Raw genomic sequence first — 17911 nt, 5'->3', positions numbered from 1 at the left:
TGAAGTCATCCTCCTCATTTGTTTTCAGGCAGACTCGCTGTTAAAATAACTCAGTAGAAGTCTGCAAGAAACCTCTCAGCACAGTTGGTCAATTGCCCAAAAATGAGGACGACAGTACAGATACTCCAACTGGCTTGTAGGTCAGCCAACTGATTATAGGATTTTCTCGTCACAGAGGTGGATAAAACCTTTTTGCAACACCAGCACTGACGCACTAGTGCTCTAAGATCCAGTGAACCCACAGGGATTTTTTTGCAGCTCCAGCTTTGTGTATACGTGTTGCCGTGTCCTTTGGCATGTCTGGAAAGGGGGACCCAAGCAAAATCCTATGGATAGGCAGGGAAATCTGAAATTAAAGCTGAAATCCATTCTGGGGAATAGAGCAGATCTGGCAGACAGCTGCACTCTTTTCTATTTTATTTCTTCATTTTCAGATGTGTCATAAATTCTCCCTGTTTCCAGAATTATCTTGCATGGAGCTTCAGGTAGGCTTCAAAGGAGGAGGTGGAAAGAGGGAATGGAGACAAAGAGTCTCTGGCATGCTCTGCCCTTTCTCACTTTCGTGACTGCCTCACTTTTCCTCTTCTCAGGTCCCATCTGGGCTCTGTAGCCGGGAGGGTTGCTGAAGCTTTGCTATAGCTCAGCAGTCAGTTGTCCTGCGGCAGCCACCCATCTCTGCAAGGCTCAGCTCTATCCCCGGCACCGAGGGGCAACTGCTCCCTGCAGACCTGCACTAGCCCACCGACATGCACCAGTGCCTGCCTGCCCACGGGCTCCGCTGAGCTCTATGGCCATGATCACAGGTGAGTGCCCAGCACCCACGGCTAATTAATTCACCCTTTGTGTACACGTGCAGCTGGAGAGGGGATCCCAGGGATCCTGTCCATGCAAAAGGGCAACAAAACCTCTGGCCACAACACCCCTGAAAAGCCCACTGACACACCTCCTGATGTATTGGCAGCCCCATTTGTCAGGCAGGGGCTTTTAGAGGGGTGGGATAAGGGTCTCTGGGGACATTGAGGGGTTCCACTTGGGGACAACCTGCAAGGCATCTGGGCGCCAGGGGCCAAGGAGGAGGACCGGAGGCTGCGGGAGGGTTGATATGCACTCCCAGGCACGCTGGTGAAGAGAGCATCGCAGAGCAGCTGCTGCTGCTACAGCTCTCCTGCCAGCTCCACTCCTCCCGATGCCATTCCTACCTCCAGGATTTTTCCCTGACTCACAGCATCACCATCCAAAAGTCTCCCTGGAGGAAGGTATCTGCCTGCTGGTTTGTCTCTTTATCCTTTGCCTCATCCACGGGAGAAGGGGGAAAAAAAGCCATAAGCAATCAACTCGCCTGCTTCTTTTTTCTTTTATCCCTCTGCTCCTGCTCCCTTCCTGTTGTGAAGGGAGGTAAAATCCCCTTTTGGAAGGAGCTTTTCTAGGTCCATGCACAGCCGGCAGCAAATTGAAAGAGGTGAGCAGCCGGCAGAAGATGTGAGAGCTGGAAGGGCCGTGCTGTGGGAGTGGTCCTCGCTTTGTGTGCAAGCGAGGCAGTGAGTGTGCAGCCTCCCACTCCGGGTGCATCTTTTTTTGGATGCTGTACAGTTCCCTGTGTGAAATGCTTTTTTGGTTAAAAGAAGAAGAGATGTCACATCAGGAGCTCACCCAGCGACTGACTACGGTTATCACCCATGTGGGTAAGACATCTTTTTCTTTCTTCTCACTACATTTGTGTAGATTTGGGAGCTCTTCCCCCAGGAGGTGCTGATGATCTGTACAGGCAGGAAGCATTTGTGTGACAACAGCACACCTGTTCATGAAATAGGAGCCATCAGCAGATTGCAAACCCGTGGCTTCGGGCAATTAGACAGCCTTTTATTGATGGTTTGTTTTGTTTTTCAAGCGTACAGTTCTCTGAAAAGCAGAAACAATAAGAGCAGAAAGTGTCCTACCTGTGAACTGATCTGTGTTAAATGCTCGAGCATGGTCCTTCTTGCAGGGAGCTGGTTTGGAAAAGGGGATGGTGGAAGGATGCTGGAGCAACAGCTAGTGTGCTTTGCCTCCGCTTGTGATACTAGAATAGCAACCCATTCTCAGAGTCTTTTTTAATTGCCATTGCTTCTCAAGGGTTCTGGAAGGTACTAGGACAGGATCCCAAAAGCTCTTCTCCATGTCAGGCTTGATTTTGTCCTCAAATGCCAGTGAATACAGGTAAGGCCCTATACTATGCACTGGCATCATTGTAAGTCTAAGCTGGCTGCCTGCTTGCTAGCATTGGTGACCAAACCACAAGGAACCAAATAACCTGAAACAGTCAAGACAGAAGGAGATGCTGGTGGTTAAAATATCCACTGAGAAAAGATTTTGAGACCTTTTTTTGCTACATACAACCAAGTTAAAGTAGACTGTGGCTGTGTTGCATCGTGTAAAGAGAACATTTTTAGCTGAATTGCATGGGGGCAAATTTTATAGCTGTCAGTGTTTGTAATAGATTGTGTGTTGTGAATGCCAAAGATGTTGTACGGGTTCCTGAAATGCCTTTGCCATTGACTTTGCTCAATCTGTATATGACCAAAATGTGGCTTTTGGAGAACATACAACATTTTAGACCAAAATTATTCTTGGGTTTGATGCTAGCTGTAACATCTGAACTAAGTGTAAGAAACCAAATGCAATCTGTATCTTGCCTAAAGGAATAGCACAAAAGCAGGTTTAAACTAATAAAATACTTAAGACCAGCTTCTCTCTCTCCAAGCTCTTCTCCAGGGGTTAGTCTGGATGCTCCTGGTAACCTCAATAGGGGTTTGGTATGGGAGAGAGAGTACAATTGCCAGGAGAGCTTGCAGTGTCAGCCTCTGACCTAGTGATGCCAACACGAGTTGCTTTGCAATTGTACAAATTCAGAGTGACACAGTGTCACATGAATTCACATTTTTATTACAAAGATTTGGGATTCATTATGTGGCACATTCAGAGTGACACAAAGTCACATGAGTTCACATTTTTATCATGAAGATTTGGGGTGCACTATGAGGCACATTTAATTTTTTAAGGAAGAGTACTTCAGAGGAGCCAAGGAGATTTGTGTATCTCCTGGTTTTCCTGTTAGACTCATCACAGGTCCCTATCATCCATACTGAAGACCCTCCTTGATGTCAGGAGGGAGTTGTTAGAAGTAACATAGCATTATGTTAGGATTGAGCAATGAGGGAAGTTGTTTTGGACACTAGAAGGATGTTAATGGACCTTCCCCCCATTCCATGACAAATAGAGAGGTTTCTGGGTTATGTGGCTGAGGCTTATTGGTTTCTGGAGGTCAGCCTAGGGAGAAGCATTGGTGAAGGTCAGTCCTAGGGAGAGGAATGCAGCTCACAGGTCTTGGGGTTTTTTTCCATTTCACAGTGAGGCAAAAGCCCAGGGGGACACTGTCTTGTGGAGCCTGCCTGCCTGTTTGTAGGCAGTGCTCATCCTTTGTCAAATCATCTAACTAGAAAAAGCAGCTGTACAAAAATGGAAGGAAGTGACATTAGAAAAAATTGTTACTGGTTTAAGGAAGAACATTTCTTCCAAACCCACTGATGATGCGCCATGTTTTTGAATCACACCTTGTAACATGAGTTGCTTTACCTGAATCAGCAGTAACTTATTGAAACAGTAATTCCTGAGCAGCTACAGGGGTCCCTTGGAAGTTCAGTGGGAATCTTTACAGCTCAAACAAGTGAAAGGGCTCTCATCCTTAGCAAACTGAGGGGATCTCTCACAGTGAACACACTTTACAGTGTTTCCTATTTTTACAGAACCTCTCACCCTCATATTACCACTTGGACTGATGGCATTCAACCTATCTAGAATGTCGCCAACTCTGGATCGGGAGCACAATTCTCAGGTCACCCAACAGCTAGAGGGAAGAAACTTAATCACAAAACCCCCCAAAAGCCAAACAATAACTTTGTGGGAGCGTTAAAAATAAAGATCTTTATATCTGCAGAAAAAGCTTTATGGGATCATTTTGGTCTGTGTGAAGTAGATGACACACCAGTTTATTTTTAGAGTGTCAATAACAGTGTCACAAACATCGTCAATTGCCTGGAGCTCAACTTATCTGTCCTGGGCAGAAGCTTTGATCCCTCATTATCTGCCTCGTGTTGGACAGTTCATGTGCTTGTGAAAAAAGCCTCTTATCCTGCCACAGACTTCATACATACAGCTACCTGCTTCACCCAGGTTAAAAGCAAAGCATCGGAATTATTTACCTACTCCACTGTAGCTATCTTAACTTGGTACTTCTCTAGCACCGTGCACTCTGCCCTGTAGCACATCTTTACACAGCGCCAACAACCGAGGACCCAGTTGGATCTCTAGAAGAGCCCTGTGCTCCCTCAGCCTCTCTGGGATTATTCCTGATTGCCCTGGTGCAGATGAGGTAATGGGGCCACCGCAGGTGGCTGGGACAGGAGTAGTTTTTAAAGATGAGCAGGCTTTCTCCTTACTATCCGCGATTTAGCACAAAATGTTACTCAACCTTGTCGCCAAATCTGCGTCACAAGTCTTTTTTTAATTTAACCTACTTCTATTAAACTTGGTTGTTAGGAGGTGTTGGGAAACACTCATCTCCCTTGAAACAAGCGTGTCCTTTGGGTAGGTGGGCAAGTAGCAGCTCTTCTATGATGGGGAGGGTAGAAGCTTTGCTGGGTGGCGTGCCTGGTGCTGACAGCGAGATTGTTTGCTTGTGGGAATGGTACAGCTCTTCCGGCTTGCAAAGCCCACCAGAATATGATTCTGTACACTCGCTACCCACCCACACTTTGTAGTTGGTTCCCAAAAGTCTGATGCCAGCATTGCTATGTGTGGGCATGTTCTGGGCACAGTTATGCACGCAAGCATCTCCACCCAGTGCCCCATTTTCCACAGATTTTTATTCTTAAAATGATTTTATAATAAGATGGAGCTGCCAGAATTTACGTCAGCTGTCTCAAAAGGAAACAGCAGAGCTTGGCACCTCTTTGCTACCAGTAAAGAGCTCCGAAGTGCATTAGAGGCAGGGTTTTCTTCGAAGCTCCCCTTAACTTCCAGTTAAGCTGTAAGAGCTCTTCACATCTTCAACAACTGGATCCAGATGAGCTGTCTGTCAGTGTCCCTGGTAGGGGCAGCACTGATGCGAAATTACAGAAAGCGGTGCATTGCACGAATTATACATACAAGGCAAAACCCATATGTTCATGTCAGCTTTCATCTGGTTTTACACACTCTTCTTTGCCCAATCTCTCATTTTATGAATAGAAAAAAGAATTTAAGCAACTTGATGGAGATCAAAAGGAAAGTCGGTGGCAGAACTTGGTTTAGGACGGACAACTCAGGATTTCCACAATCACTTAAAATTCCTATCTGTTAACCATGGTGGATCAGTTCCTGTCTCTCTTGGCTTAACTGCCAGCTCTAAGGAGCGATGTAAAATATCTCTGTGTGTGAAGAGAAGCTGTGCTGCAATTTGGGACAGGATGTGAAGGATGATACTGCATCCACTTGACTATTTGAGAGGAATTTAGGTCAGCAGAATGGAATAACCCAAGCTGGCTCTTGTCCGAGGCCAGTGGCTTAGCATCACAAGTCACAGAATCTGTTTTATGCTGCAAAGCCACAAATAATCTAATATGTCACAGCTGGATAGAGAATTGCAATGTTTCTGACCTGTGTCTGTGTACAACAAGGACACTCAAAAGAGATTTTTTGAGAAATTAGCTTTCAAGGTACCATATCAAATAAGCCTTCTGCCAGTTCTATGCAAAGACTTAAATCAAGGCTGTGGAAATTACCCTGCCTGTCACTGAAAATTCTTCCCTTTGTTTTAGAGCATTCATGCATTTCAGGAACTCTTCTCAAACCAGTGATTCTACAACTCTGTCCTACTTTCAGTTTTCTGGTGAGAAGCTGGGGGTGACTGGTCTTTTCTATCTCCACAGCACACCAGGTTTCCTTACCCAAGAGTAAGGTACAGGGATGGGGTGTGCATCTATTGCTGCATTCCCAATGAAACACAACAATAGACAGCTGCAGAAATGTGTTTGCTAAATTTCCTTGGGTTCTCATGCTAACAAGAGGTGGTAGTTTGGCATTTCTTTTCCCATTAACCTACTGCTGTTAAAAAATTGACCTTCCGGGATCGCATTATCTGCATCTTTCTCTCTGTATCCCAGTAAGGGTTTTGAAATGTTGACCATTTTTTACCAAAGTTGGTGAGGTGACAAAGGGCATAAAAAACTAAGTTAATGAAAATACTGACTGAAGAGAAAGATGCAATTAGTGAAGAAAAAGCTAATAAGCTCATTCTATTAGACCTTAGAGAATCCACGTGAGAAAGTGAAACGGTGGAAAGGAGAGGTAATAACAATTTATCTTTTTTAGTTTTGCAGCCTAAAAAAAGCTACTTGTTTACATTTTTGTTCCTGGATTGTAGTTATTAATTTTACCCCATTCTCTATGGCTTATTCTGTGCAGCTGTTTCACTGGGAACTGTTTAATAAGGAACTATTTTAAAGTGCTTTGCTAATGCTTCAGAGTTTGTGCCTATAAAAAGTGGAAATCAAGCTTTCACAGAAATCCATGAAAAATGTGCAGATGTGCCTAGTGCACTCTCCAAAATGTAGAATATTAAAGCCCACGTTCTAACCTGGTTTGTCAAGGAATGATGAGAAAGAAATATAGACCATAAGAAATTGTTATGAGTTGGGGATCCAGAATACCAATCTGTCTTTGTCTCAAGGCAAAATATTTATGTGATAGTTTGGCCTTGTATTTAGGGAGACAGAGGTGACTAAAAAGCTTCCCACAACCAGTAGAAAGAGTAGTTTGCATTAAGGCTGCTTCTGTTTCAGGAAAGAACAGCTCGGAGGTGTTTCTCTTCTACATTCTGTTTTTTGCTTTAGCTGAATACTTTTTCATATGGGATGCAACTCTGACTCTACCTTCCTTAACAGAATTAAAGAGGAAGTTAGAAAAAAACCTGCAGTATCCAGGTGTGTAACCATTAATCATTTCTCTTACGGCAGCTTGCAGAAAGCAGAGCTATGCAAAGCCCCACAGAACTGAAAGCCCTAACAGCTTTCTCATTTATTGCTATCCTCAAAACTGGCTGTTAAACCCTGAGCTTTCATTCTCAAGCCAGTAAGAGACCAGGATGCTGGGGAGAAAAGGGAATAGGGGTAGCTACCATCCACCATCTGCTTGCTGCAGGGTTTTCACACCTTCTACTTATGCATTTTGTGATGGCAACTGTTGGAGACAGGGTACTAGGCTAGATGGAACTGAGGTGTGATCCAATCTGTCAATCTGTAGGTCACTGTCTGTTTCAAAAGCCTCCACACTGCTGCTAGTTTAATGCTACAGCAGTTTTCCTCTGTCCTTTATTTTCTGCCCTACCTGGATAATGGCTTGTAGGTGTTTGTGTCATGAAGTGAATGCGTGGAGGAGTGTTTAACACATGAGGAAATTATTAAAACAAAGTCAGATGGCAGGATCCAAATTTTGCTGTTAGTACTGGTGGTGCCCATGGTCCCTTCCACAGCTATGCATGCCAGGCACCAGGTCCTGTGTGTCCTTAGAAAGCTCTGCTGGGCTCTGTAGTTTGTCTGTTGGTGCCTGGAAGGTAGTTGGGACTCAACTGAATTATTCTAAGAAGTATGTTTCTGTTGCAAAAAAGTCCACGTGTCTGCTGTTTGGGTCAGCTCTTCTCATGGTTTTTCTTAACCCACCTCTGTCTGGGAACTGTATGTCAGACAGTATCAGCCCTCTATGGCAGTTTTAATACATCAGAAATCAGGAACTACTAAAAAAGGAAGAATGCGGTAGTTTAGGTCACAAGCAAGGGAAAAATGACTTCTTGCAGCATCATGCAATGAGCTAGTCAGGCTGTGGCACTTCTCCCTCTCATCTTAAACACTCCAGAGCAAGTCCAGAGCTACCTGGAAGGAGAAGGCAGTGGAAACTCTCCAGGAGAAAGCGAGTATAGGAGGTTTCCTCCTGTGTGAGGTCTCTGGGTCAGTCATGATGAAAGCTGCTGGTGTTGACAGAAGTCATCACTTGCTAGCAGGGTAGGCATTTGTGACCATTCTGCACTGCTAAGTTCCAAGATTAAAAAGGATATAGGGCCAAAAGGAGGTAGAGATGCCTGTTCCCAACTCTGTGGCAGAGGGAAGCTCAGATGGCGTCACTGGAAATTAAACTGAGCTGACATCTATCACAATTCCTGTCAGTTCGTTAAATACAAGGACCTTTTCCCACTTCTTGCCTCTTCTTTTATTTAATTCCTTTTCTCACCTTCCATATGATGCCTGAATATAAGAGATCCCCTGAGAGGACACCTCCCTGTGGGAAACAGGGTCAGCACTTGGAAAGGTGTTTGCAGCACCAGACCATCTCAATGAGTAGAGAAGGAGCTAGGCAATTTCATTCTTGTTATTCCTTCCTCCCTTCTTCTGCACCATGTTTGAGGCCTCTCTGAGGCCCCAAGGAATGACTCAGCATTCAGTCTAGGATGAACCTTTCTGGATGAAGCTTGGATTACTGCTAAAATCATTTTGAGAGCACAGTGTCTGCTACTAGCCCCATTTGTATAATTTCTCCTGTTTTCCAGTGCTGGGCTTGTGTTCAAGCATTTGAGAGAAGAGAAACCATAAATGTGTTAATGCTGATGTGTTGTAGCCTACTGACTGAGCCTCGTGTACCTCACTTTAGAGTTCAACACAGTAACATGCGAATTTGCCCTGGTGGTCAGTGGGTCAGTGACTGAGAGAAATCCAAGTTCTCTAAAAAGCTGCCTGCTCCTGTTCCCATGAGGAAATGCTGGGGAATGATGTGGAAGGGATAATATAGCACATGAATCATTACTAGTCAGTCAGTTTGGTGACTCACTCTAACCAGTGCAGCAGACACAGCCAGAATTGACTCCAAGAAACAGGAGGGAGACTGGGTGAAGAAACAGCCAACTCTTACATAGATAGATGGAAAAACATCACTTGTAAATACCTTAAGTGATCTGTCAAACATGGCACAGAGAGCAGAAACACTGAAAAGAAAATCTTGTGAGTTTAGTGGAAGAAAGGACAGCAGGCTCCACCTTGTCATAGGGACAGATGTGTAGGGGGCAATTGGGTTGGGATCACAGCATCTTCATGCTCCACTGTCATGTAAGCACAACATAGACAACATCTGTCCAAAGACATAACTGCCCTGAGGAATGATTGAGCTCAGGTGCTGGAAGTGCGCCACACCCGACGTGAACTCAGGCTGGTGGAAGTCTGAAGCAACAGCAGTTATTCAAGGGTGAAATACACTGCATTTGTATGCACCCGCTTCTTGTCATTTGCAGTGCAGCATTACAGAAGGGTGATGCCTCTTCTGCAGAGGCCTGCAAACAATTCAGCATTAATGAATAGTCCTTTATCCTGTTTTCTATTAGAATATTCCTTGCAGCATAGTAGGGAATGAAGCACAGACTGAGACTGGCAATCCCAAACTGCAGCAGGCCCTAGGATTTAGTTTACAGAGCTGCTATGTTCTGTCTCCATCTATTCCAGCCGTTGGAGGGACCTGACACTACAGAACAATATCCCAGACAATATGGCCAAAGGAAAGACTGGCTGCCAGGGTCAAAAAAACTGTCCTGTCATGAAATTATCGTCTATTTTGTTTACCAGAACAACACACACAAAATAGCTCAAAACCAGCTTTGCACTGCTGTGTATTGTATTTGGAGTGTTCTTGAAAATGCATTGTTCCAAAATCACTGTTGTCATGAAATTTGGATCCTGAATCCTTTAGGCAGTCAAGAGCTAGACAAGCACACCCTTTACAGAGGCACACTGCCACACCTTTCAACATCATCAACATCATCACCCTGCCTGCCTCAAGAGTGGACTGCACCCATGGTTTGTCTCTGGTACTACCATATAGTGCCCTTCTGAACTGAGAACACAGGGACTTGTTTGGCACCTCAAGGCAGCCAGCGCAGCCCTCCCTGGCATTGGCAGAACTTCCCTGATTCCACAGCTAGGTGATGCAACAAAGATGGAGTTCTCTGAGGACTCCATTGCAGTAGGTGCAGGACTGTTATCAGTGAATGCAAAGGAGGCTTAAACAGAGATACAAAGGACCTTTTTGGGGTGTTAGTCCAGCCTTTGATTTTAAAAGCTACTGATTCCTGACCTGGATTACTGAAGCATGGGAATAAAGGCTAAGTTGCTGCAGAAACCATAATCCTTTGAAACATTGCAAAGAGGTGATGGGAAATGATCTCTCATCAATATTACAACAGAATGGCTCTGATCCAGAAAGGTGCAAAGAGCTCTTGATTTCTCTGTGAATAAATGGGGAACTGCTGGCACTCAACACTCTGCAGGACCCGGTAACTCATGCAGTGTCCATGTGCACTCAGCTATAGATGACCCAGCTGTAGCCCCTGCTGCAAACAGGTTTAAGAGGCAGCACAGTGCAGGTACTGCCTTGGGAGCTGAGACTTTTGACCTACTGTCAGAATTGCCCTGAGTTCCTTTGGGGATCTTGGGTGATTTCCTGTAAGAGCTCAAGGAAAGCCAAGCTGAGAGGATCTGGAGTCAGATGTCCCACCTGCGTGAGTGCAAGCTATAATCTCTGTGCTTCCAGATACCTCCATCTGTGTCTCAAAGATCTTGGATGGAAACCAGCAGCTCTTATCCTGAGACTGTTTATGCACCCAGATTGCTAATATGTGAGCACCCCAATGGTGCTACTGTAGGGCTTTCATAGTATCAATCCATATATTAACACCATATGTTACAGACTACATAGGAGAAAGGCTGTTGCCTAGGGCAACAAGATATGAGGGGCTGCAAACCATTTAGCTATTTCTTTCTCTGCGTGACTGTGAGCTGTATGATTTCCAGTTTCCCTTGGGCAAGGAATTCCTACTGCTGGCCCTGGATACAAGAGCAGTTATCTGCAGTTCCAAGACATAAATACCAGGCAAACAAAGCTAATGTACAGCATTTTGGTCTGCCTGACAACAGCTGCTGGCACAATCTGACTTTCCTTGTTCAATACGTACCTTGAGCTCCAGAGATTTTGTAGGAGGTACTCCCACTTAACACTGGAGAAGAACTTCAACATACCTGGAACACGGAGAGGTGAAATTCTGTGACCTTTAAGGCAGCAGCCATATTTTAATTGTACATATGTAGAGGATTAGCCCACAGTTATTGGTGTCTCCAATTATTATTACTAAACCTATGGTTTAGTTAGGACTTTCCGGGGATGTGCAAGTGCTGACAGACAAGTACTGGGGCAAAGAACTGCAGCAAACATATGCAGCTCTACTAACAATGATAAGGAGAAATTAGATTATTTGGATGTGTAAAGTTTGGATATGTTGTCTATTAATTATATGTTACAACCTTTAAACTTCAAATGCATTTTATTTTGTGGTGCGGAGTTTGTATTCTAATAGAATTGCTATGGCTAGAATTTCTATCAGGAAAATATGCCTTTTGTTATTAATCAATACTCCTTAACACCACAAAGGATGACTATAAATATTTCCCTCTTTTGAGTCTGAAGTTCACTGTTACCCATTACATTCGGGTTCAAAGGTCTCTGAAGCCAAGGTTTAATTTCTGAATTGATCAATATTGGTGTTTGCAGCATAAAAGCCAAAGCTGATGACATACATAGGAGCCATACTATTGATCTTGCAATATTCAGAGAAAAGGTTATTTCAAACTGAAATAGCTATGGCCTTAGGATGACCCTGAGCTGTAATCAGGCACACAACAAATCAGAAAGCATCTGGCAATTACATGCCAGTGGTTGGCACAGGAAGGTTGCTGGGAAAATTTGATTAATCCTTGTAACAGTGATCAGTTTATTTTGTGAAAACGAAATTTCCTTTTTTTTTTTAAAAGAGAGATCCAAAGCTGCTCTCACAATTTCGTCTATCTCTGCACTGTTATTAGCGTCTAGTATCTTTTCTCCTCCCACACTGGGGAAGTCAGTAGAGGTTTGACAGCAGATTGTCAGATAGTTCTGTTTGAGATAAACTTTTTGGGTTGTTTTTTTTTAATCTCATGAAAATCCTGCTTTCTGACTTTGTTTTCAGCTGGGAGAAAATGCAGTTTCAGCAATGTGCAATTGACATTTTGGATCACATTTAATTATACTCCGGCTATACAGCAGAGCCTTGTGCATCATTATGTCTTGAATGGGAAAAGAAAGCAGCCAAATGCACTTTGAGGAGCAGTATTGTATGGACAGAAGCAAAGAGGAGTTTGTCACTGATATTCTGTGCCCGTTCTGCCCCAGCATCTGCAATAGCTGCTCTGTACAGGCCACACTGTGCCTGTCCCACTCTCCCTTTCAGAGCTAGAGTGCCTCTACCATGCCAGGTTTCCCCAGTCCAGCCATGGCAAGGAGGAAGAATGAAACACAAGCAGCCATCCCCCACATCCTTCTCTGTGCAGTAGGTATCAGGGCAGGGCTGCTGCCTGGGGAAAGGATGTCAAAGTCTCTCAAGGATGGGGTCAAACCATTTTATCTTCCTTTCTCAGATCAGCTGAAAGTCAGGGGGTTTCAAAGTTGGGCCGAGTTGGGCCCCTTCTCCAAGAGATTTTATGGCAGTGCAGGGTTTGGTACCCAGGAGCTAGTTCCCGTTGATGCAGAGCCCCGTCCAGCGAAATTCAGCTAGTCCCATCGCTTCCTCTTTTGCTGAGGAGCCACTAGAGGGCACAGGAGGGTGTCACCGTTTCCCTGCCCAAACCCTGCAGGAGAAAGTCCATCACCTCTCTCTTCATCCTACAACAGCAAAGTGCAAAATGTCTGGACAGCACAAATTCAAAAACAGACGTGGTCTCCAGAGATAAATAGTCTGTGAGTTGGGTGCTGAACCTTTGAAAACTGGTGTGCTTGTACAAGTTCTCTGTTTAGGCTTTTCACCCACAGTAAGATATACTATAGAAGGACATCACTTGACTATGTGTGTCATTCTTTAGGATCTCTTTAGGAACCATAGTCTTAAGTTTTACATAAAAGCCATTTTCCTGTCCAGGAGTAAGCACATGCCTTTATTTTAATCTTTAGAAAATATAAGAGTGAGCTTAATCTTTTAGCAGCTTCTCTTTCAGCAAATGTGAGAGTCTGTTGTGCTCTTGATAACTTAATCGAACACTACAGAAGTCATTAAATGTCTTAATATATACCTTATATACCTTACAGGAAAATACAGCTGGCATTAGAGTGATCATCCTCATCCTGCAGAGAGCAGTCCCACTATACCTGAGCAGAGATGGTGACAGATTCAAATGACGTATCAGGTCTAGGTTAATTAGCAAGTCTAAATGGCAGGTCGGGAAGAGCAGAGAAAGCAGCTGAAAACAGCAGTTCTCATAGCATAAAGGAAAGAGGGACTGGGGTCCCTCTTAAATGGAGTAGCTGGAGCACTGGGTGGACGGTGTATTGATGGGCGCCTCAGGTGAGCTAAGGCTGATTAGTGCACTCAGGACCCTGACTACATGCTGCTGCCAAATGCAAAATACTTTCTCAGTACAGCCCACATGTTCTAAAACACCTGCCATGTCCAGTGCTAATGTTGATGTTTGGGATCAGTCGCTGAGCCTGATTTTAAAACTCCTTTTAGTGTTTTGGTTTTATTTCATCCAATTAGCTCATTCTTCGCAGTTCAGCAGCCTTCACTATCAGACCTGCTGCCTCTCAAAGGGTATGTAGTAGTAATTAGCCTGACAAAAAACAACAACTGCAAAACCTTAATGAGCAAGATGCCATTTTAAAATACAGTGGTTAAAAGATGGGGATATCTACAAATGATATAAAATAAAGTTCGGAAGCATTCTGTGTGCCACGTTCAAGGTTGCAGCCAAGAAAGGGACATTTCTGTGTATGTCCCTATTTATTTTCCAGCTTTACTGCAGTAATTGCAGTTAATCTTAGACAAATTGTATGAATATCTTGGGATTCAGTTCCCAGAAGATTATTTTTTTCCTTATGCTTCATTATTTGTATCAAGATTTTAAAGTTAATTGGTGGATTCTTATAATGTTTCTGACTCAATTAAATACATTGCTTTATTTTTTGTACAGTTGATTGCTATTTTTGTAGCAAGTATATTTAAAACAAGAGACAGACAGGAAAATACTGTGTAGAATTACATGAGTTTATGCTACAAAGGAGCAGCAAAGAGAGGGTTAAAGAGAAGGTGAAGCTCTTATTCCCCAGGTGAAAGCAGGTAGCAATTAGGAGCAGGTGTTATCCCTAACAGTGGGATCCTAACATAGGGAGCAGCTACAGAGCCTGTTCCAGGGGACCTAGGGAAGAGACAGGAGTTGGAAGAAGTTAAACAAGGAGGTGGATTGTTAGGTGTAGAAGGAAATACAGAAGGAAGGCTGTATGGTGCATGGGAAGGTGAGGTTGGAAAGCTTCATGGGTGACCCAAAGGTATGGAGGGCTGATCTGAGGATTGAACTTTGTATACTGCATGGAGACCTAAAGGGTGTGTGCTGTGTGGGAAGCTGTGAGGGTGTCAGGGAGGCCTGAAGGCTGTTAGGATGCTGGAAGGCTATATGGGAGACCTAGAGGCCAGGTGGATGGCTGAAAATTTGTGTGCTGTGAGGACAGGCCAGGAGCCTGATCTGAGTCCACTGTTACCAGCTCATGTGGCTCAGAGACTTGAGAAAGAAAGAAGTATCGTTGCTTGTAAGAGATCCTGTGGATATTCCAGAACCCAGGGAGGCCAGCAACAATTACAGTTTATTTACCAGCCCATTAAACAATTAGACTCTCTTTTAGTCATGGTGACTGTAGATAGTAATTTTGTGGAGTCTGTTGTTAACCTAAAGCTCTCTGAGCCGCCAGGGCTTACAGGAGGTGAAATAAAAAGTAGAGACCATTCAAATGTTGTAGCATATGAAAAGCAAGCAGCATGTGAGAAGGAAGAGAAGAGGTGGTCTACTCTGAATGTCTTCGTATCACTTAAGAATTAATTTGAGTGATAGGTTGGCTCTAATATATTCTCCTGGGTGCTACAGCTGGCTTTCAGTGTTGTCTAGAAGCACTCCCTAGATCAGCAGGGCAGTGCCTGACGTCTGCCTATGGTGTTGCTCTCTGCTGAGGTGTGGTGTCAGATGGCACAAAAGCCCTCACAGAGAGCGAGATCTCTGCCAGCTGTCTGCACTAGTGCAGCAGCAGGTGCACTGGGAGCTGGAATCCCTCTTAAATCAGTGCAGGCTCCAGCAGATGTGTCACCTCCTCAAATCTACTTCTTTTAGTGGTGCATGTGTACTGATAATGCATGGTTCCACCTTCTTTGCTGTCCATATGCAGCATGCCTCTGTCAGTATCTTTGAAGCCATGCTCTGTGTACAGCTGACTGAAAAGGGAGTTCTGATACTGAAACAGTGCTGGCAGATGCTTCTAGTCTCTTCTAGCAGAAATCATGCTGATCTAGGTCAGTGTTGCTATAGATCTTTGAAACAAGGACTGAAAACCTCTAACCCCAGCCAATGCAAGCATGGGTCTTTGGTACCTCAGAGAAGCAAAAGTCCAGTGTAGACAGACCTGAATTTGCGAGCAATTAGGCTGGCAGCATGCTATTTGATCCATGTGTCCCTGCCTGCTTTGAGGTCATGGCAACGGTCTCTTCTGTTGAGTCTGACGTAGCTTCATTCTTGACAACAGCATAGTCCTAATTGTGAACCTACTACTTTTACCTGCTCTTGAGCTATTTTCTTATTGCTTCTTTAAGCAGAATATCTTTGCATTTAAAGATTCTCCTCACTATAAACCAATTTGAAGTGCTCTCGAGCCAGTAGGGTGTGTGCTTTTAGTATATTCCTCCCCAAGTTTTGGCTTTTGTGGCACAAAACTTAAACAATTCCTGCCACCCCCCAAGCCTTCTTCAAATGGTTCTCAGATGCATACTCAAATAAAACAAAACAAAAATACTGTTCTTAATCTGTATCCTTGTATTGGCAATGAAATTGGAAATTGGCTATTTCATGGGAGGAACAATCTCCCTGTAGTGTCAAAATGCTCAGCTGAGAATCACCAGAGAAGTACAAAGCATTATTTAATGCTATATTCCATGAAGTGGATTTACACCTATTGGGACTAACGTCCATAAACGGATGTGGGATTTAGATATATTCTATTGAGTTAATCTGTGCTGGACAGCAGAAAACATTTGTAGTGGAGTTTCCTGGCGAGCTAAAGAGCAATTTCTTATCAGAACACTGCACCCCTTGGCTTTAGGCAAATGAAGTCCCCAGTGCTGTGGAAGTTAAAGCACTGTCCTTGTTTTGCATTGGCTGAAAGTCCAGCATTGTGCAGCGTTTAACACATCCCAGCAAATGAACACTGCATGTCCTGATAGCAGGACACTTGAGTTGACAGGGAAGGTCTTTGTGCATTAGTGTAGTGTGGCAGAGAAACCCTTGCGCTGCTGCTTGTAGGACAAGTTATCTCAGATGCGGCTCTGTACTATTTCAGCAAGTCAGAAGCTGACTTGCAAATATATTTTTTTACTGTGTGGACCTACTTGCCTGTTAGTATATTTGGTCCCTGGATAATTTTAGGGTTGCTAGAAAGGAAATGAGGCTTTTATGCTCATAATCTGACTGTCTACCCCAGCTGGTCCTGTTCCATGTAATTTTAGCAGCTCTTGCCTGGTTTTGACAAAGGATTGAAACTCTTGGTTTCCTGTAAATCTTGTAAAAATTGATTGTAAGAGAGCTGATCATTAATTCACCCTACTGTTAGACATTACAGAATCAAGACAGACTAGAGTGATGAAAACCAGTAGCTGTGCTGGGCGGGGAGGAGAGGAAGAGGGCTGGCAGTATGGCTCTGTTTGGTGAGGCAACACCCTGGCCTTGCTGTGTGATGCAGTGCTCTGGTTGGGGAGAGAGAAATGAAACGTATGATGTACGCTGATGTACGTGCTACCATGTTATCCGTCCCTTTATTTTTCTGCTACACACTAGGCTTTGGTGTAGCTTGGGAAATCACCCTGTAGATTGTGTCTTTCTAGAACCTTAAATCCATTACAGTTGATGGCTTAGAGGCAAAGCTGGGGAGAATAATCTGGGAGCAGCTCAGGGATTCAGGCTCTGGGTGGATGTGAGAAAGGAAGACCTCAGCAGCATTCTGCAGTGGGCAGGACCAATTGCTGCTGTCTGGGTGTAGGTGTGTGCAAGTGTCCAGCTGCCCTGTGGACCCCAATTGTGGGTGCACACAGAGGAGAATGCCGCAGTCTCTCATTTGCAGGTGCCCAGCACTGAGAAACTACGGTGCGGGCAGGTCCTCTGGTTTCTGACAGCAGCCCTGTCCTAGGAAAAAGAATGCATACTTCACCACTGCCAGGCCAGAGGGAGTAACTCCTCTTTGATTGGTTTTATCCTGTGTTCACTAGGAGAAAGCAAGCCTTGCCCTAGTGGATGTGAGAGGAGTGTGTTTGATGTGGATCTGCCAGCTGAGAGAGCCCGATTGGTCAAAGCCTTGGTGTTTAGGAAAGTCTACACAGTCCTCTTCCTTGTGTGCTGCTCATCTAACTGAGTGGGCCTCAGTGCACAGATATGCAAACAGGAAAAAATCAATAGTCCCTAAAGCCCAATATCCCACCCTGTGCAGTGACTGATGTTGAGTGTTTGAGAGATGGCAATAAAATATTGGAAATGCCTTTACTACACTTTGTAATGTGAGAAGCTGTTCCTTCCTGTTCGGCTAACATTTGGCACATGTCCAAAAGCCTTGAGTATCAACAGCCCTTGTGATTCTTACAGATCCTATTTTTATCCCTGTGTCTTTCTGCTTCTCCTTTATCTACTTTAAATTAGGAATTGCAACAACAACAAAAAATGCTGCTTCCTTCAGGGAATGTGCACAGCTGCTCCTC

The sequence above is a fragment of the Buceros rhinoceros genome, unplaced genomic scaffold (assembly GCF_000710305.1).
Source record: "Buceros rhinoceros silvestris isolate BGI_N320 unplaced genomic scaffold, ASM71030v1 scaffold17732, whole genome shotgun sequence".
In the NCBI taxonomy this organism is placed as follows: Eukaryota; Metazoa; Chordata; class Aves; order Bucerotiformes; family Bucerotidae; genus Buceros; species Buceros rhinoceros.
This window is presented reverse-complemented; position numbering follows the sequence as displayed.